This window comes from Meleagris gallopavo, chromosome Z (assembly GCF_000146605.3).
Source record: "Meleagris gallopavo isolate NT-WF06-2002-E0010 breed Aviagen turkey brand Nicholas breeding stock chromosome Z, Turkey_5.1, whole genome shotgun sequence".
Taxonomy (NCBI): Eukaryota; Metazoa; Chordata; class Aves; order Galliformes; family Phasianidae; genus Meleagris; species Meleagris gallopavo.
In genome coordinates this window covers 16,147,143-16,151,429 of record NC_015041.2, presented here as the reverse complement: position 1 = coordinate 16,151,429, position 4,287 = coordinate 16,147,143, and positions in this window count along the sequence as shown.

Sequence of the window (4,287 nt, the reverse complement as noted above, 5' to 3'; positions counted from 1 at the left end):
CTGGGCAGCTTGGTCTAGTATTAGATATGGAGATTGGTGGCCTGCAGCAGGGGGGTTGGACCTTGATGATACTTGAGGTTCCTTCCAACCCAAGCCATTCTGTGATTCTATATGTCCATATCTCACTGAAAGGCAGCACAGACTTCTGGTGTGTCAGCCACTCCACCCAACTTCATGTCATCAGCAAACTGATGGATGCTGAGGGTGCATTGTGTCCCTTTGTCCACTCACTGATGTAGATGTGAATCTACAGTGAATCAGAAGAAAACCTGTATTGCTTTCCTTGAACCTAGATGATGCTAAAGCAATAATCATGGATTTAGACTGGCTTTGGAAGAAGTGGTCAGGAGATATCTTTTTGTACTAATGCATAGAACACTACTGAGAACAGTGCACAGCCAGTCTGGTAAGAGAAAAATGCAATAGTTCATGCAATCGGGTCGCTCCCAATTCATCTTTGAAGTATTTGGAGTTTTTCAGTTTGTCAGTTTCACCATTTCCTGGCAAAGTGAACAGTTTGCACTTCCTTGCCTCCCAAGCTGAAATCCGAAGTGCCTTGCTTAGCACCAGCCAAACTATATACCTCCTCACAACTCCTAGCAGAGACTCCAACTCTCCTACTCTCCAACAGTCTAACATAGAAATGCTTCTCTGGACACTGATAATCACATTAGCTGCTGAAAAACACTCATATAACCTCAAAGCTGTAGCAGAGTCCTCAGTGATCTGTATAGGAGAAAGACAACAAATGAAAACTTGCCCTTCCTAGTATAGAAGGGAAACTTACTTCTCTGTAAGAAACGTGCTATTGCCAAGGGCCTAAGTAGTTGTGTACAACATGAATGTCCAAAGAACATGCGTATAGAAACAAGCCTAAGTAAGCAAGATGGTTCTCAGGTGTCCTTGATTTTAGAAACACATTACTGCAGACTCAAGGAGATCTCACATCTTCATTATGCAATGGCAACAGGCTTTGGTAAGCACTGAATTTGTAATGGAGCAGTACAGTACACTGACAAGCTGGCTTAAGTTTTTCCCATCTTTGTCTGAAGGTCTTTCCTAGATGGCAAAACAAGCCCCGAAAGACAAGCCCTAAAAGTTGCTCTCAAATCTTTAAGTACAAACCTCCCGGGGTAGAAGAAAGCTGTCAATACCTACCGATGCTTCACACAGTGCCAGACCACCTTGCAAATTACTACAAGCATCCATCTAGCAAATGTTTAGCCAGATACATGTGGGGAAGGCTGAACAGTGAAATCCAGAGAACAAAACAACCTTGCTCAAGCTCCCGTACAGCTCACTTGATGATTATAACAGCATGAAGAAACCCGACTAACCCTCAGCCTATTTATCACCCTAATGAGTCAATAATTCTTGGTGCTCAACAGCTATAATCCTTAATCAGACCAGAACTTTCATGCAGCTGAGGAAATTGATTCAACCACTGCCTAGCAGTAAGAGCAGGAAAAAACAAAGACAGCCTTAAGTAACACGCTTTCCAGTTTCTAGCAGCCATCAGTTGAAATGTAATCACTAAAGTTAAGTCTCTTATTTGTGATGAGGGCCTTTTTTTTTTCCCCTCCAGAGCACAACATATGCACAAGAGCATAACATCTTATTTCCGTGATGCTTGATTACATTTTTCAAAGACTGGGAATAAAGAACAGCAAAAGTCTACCTTAGATTCCTGATTGGATCCAATATGCATCAGTGGATTACTTCATTGTAAACAAGACTCTCTTCAGATGACAGCTTCTTTCACTAGCTGAGAGAATGCCATAGACAAGTGAGTAAGGAAGGTGTGCAGGTTCCAGATGATGTAGAGGAGTTCCAGTGCCCTACTATAAAATGTACCCTTCACAACAGCAGACAGTGCAGCCTTCATCAACAGATAAGAAAAACAGTGAGTGACTTAACTGTCTTCCCCTTTAAAATGCTGGAGTGTCAAGATAAGGTTTTCTGTCAATAAAGACAGGGTTGGGTAGAGAAATGGCAGCAATTACAGCAAGCCACACAGCAGCACTATACAGCACTGATTTATTTTAGGTCCAGTGCTGACAAACTCTTCAGCGGAAAGTCCTTAATACCCAAATCTTGAGAGAACCTGATGAAGAAACGGACAAACTTAGTCACAACTAAGCTACAAGTGGAGACACTGTTGCTAGCATTGAGCTAATTAAGCATAAGAAACAAGCAGAGGCTGTATCCTGGGAATGGATAGTTCAGCTGCCCTGGAGAGGAACAAAGCCATACTAGTGACGTACTAGTTACATTCCAGAGAATCCAATATCATTTTGCTTTACATCCTCATACACAAAAGGGAGGCATGCAGTGCAAACAAACATTTTCATGCATTTTATGACAGTAAAATACAAAAAAAATCTTGTTTCAAGTGACATTTCTCAGGAAAATATAAAATCAATAGAAAATTGAGTTCTTCAGTTGACAAGACTACAGAAAGAACTTCTTAAGGGGACAAAAAAAGCCAATGTGTTACTCAGACTCACTGCAGGTGAACATAACACAACCCAAATCCTCAGTGAAAACATCAAAGCTTCCCCACTTCCACCTCTTAATGCAGAGAGGAGTAAACCGAATTAACGGAGCAGGCTGCTAACTATTTACAGTAAGAGCTATGCAGATCTTTGATAACAGCTCCTGCACTAGCAATTTCTTCCCCAAAGCATTAATTATAAAAGTGATGTTTGCCATTAAGCTATAGAGAAAACATTTAAAATTGCTCTATGTACCAATTTGCATAAAATTAGTAGTAAAAGAAATAGTAGCAAAATAAGTGTATTCACATGCAACTCAGTAGCTAAGATAGGCAGCAGATCCTGCTGAACAGATGCAACAACCAAAAACTGAGTAAGTTTTACAAAGGTATCAAAGTTGGTTTAAAAAAAAACGCTGGAGAAGAGAAAGAAAAAGAAGTTACTTAAGGCATAAAAGTAGTAAAGATATCATTATTGATACAGCAACTTTTTCTTCAAAAAAATTATCCTCAAATTTAGACATGAAAGCAACGTATTTAAAAACATTGAGCCAAAGCTAACTACACCAACATTTCCATGACTGTTCCAAATAAAGAAAATTGAAAACAACTTCTTAAATAAATACCTTATTTTAACTAAATAGGCATATATATTAAAAGCACACGACATCTTTGGTCTAGAATTGTTATATGTCACCTTATAAAATGTCTTTCCCTAAAAAGGACTAAACAAGGGGAAAAAAATCCATTTTCATAAATATATTTTCTTTAGAGTTTAAAATTGTGAAGTATTTACATAAAAAGTAGTACAATTCAAAAATATCTTAAGGAAGGAATGTCTATACATAAGCTGAGTTATAAATATGCATGACATCACTAAGAGCAGTTGTGCTTGTGGATTAATGCTGCAAAGTTTGTACCGCCTTGCAGAAAATAGTTTTAAGAAATGTAATGAACTAAATAAACTAGAAATAATACTAGTTTTAAAATGTGTTAAAGATATACTTCTGTAGCTAATTAATTAATAATTAAAGCAAGATCTAATTATAAGAATAGTTCGTCATCCTGAAATGCAGTGATTACTACTAGTGTACATTTAATATAAATGCAAACAAAATTTACTAGTCCTAAAAACAACACTCTTGATGCTATGCACTGAGACAATGCTCCATATATCAGTTTATTTTGCATGTAGAGGACAAAATCTAGTCAGTGTAATAATTTTTCTGCATGTAAATAGTAAAGTGCTTATTTTCCCACAAGAGTTTGTTCAGTGTGAAAATACTGGGTCTTATAATACCCTATAAAGCTTTCAATTTAAAGGTTAGTTATAAAAATAAAAAAAATAAGGAAAAGAGTTTTAGTGCCTTATGCTCATTTTATCAGACATGCAATTTGCCCTTTTCGCATATAAAGTGAACTCAAGAATTTCCACTATTAGAAAAAAAATGATTTGGCAAGCCAAACACTGTGTCAAGCTGCCTGTTTTATCTCTGTAGATGTGGATATTTTAAGACAGAAGATTTGCAAGACGTTACACAAAATAATAATTCTTCTTGCTTTTATTATTAAATGAGAAAGTCTGAATTGTTACATTGTCACATTGCTAGTCAGAAATGCTGCAGCGATGAAGACAGTCAATGCTGAGTCAACCCAAGTCCTTGTTCTACAACATTCGTTAACAAAGAAATTATAGTAACGTTCAACACACCCAACACAACATCTCTTGCTTTCTTCAGAGTGCAGTTCCATCATTCTTCCTCTCGCAGGGCATGTTACTACATATATTAATT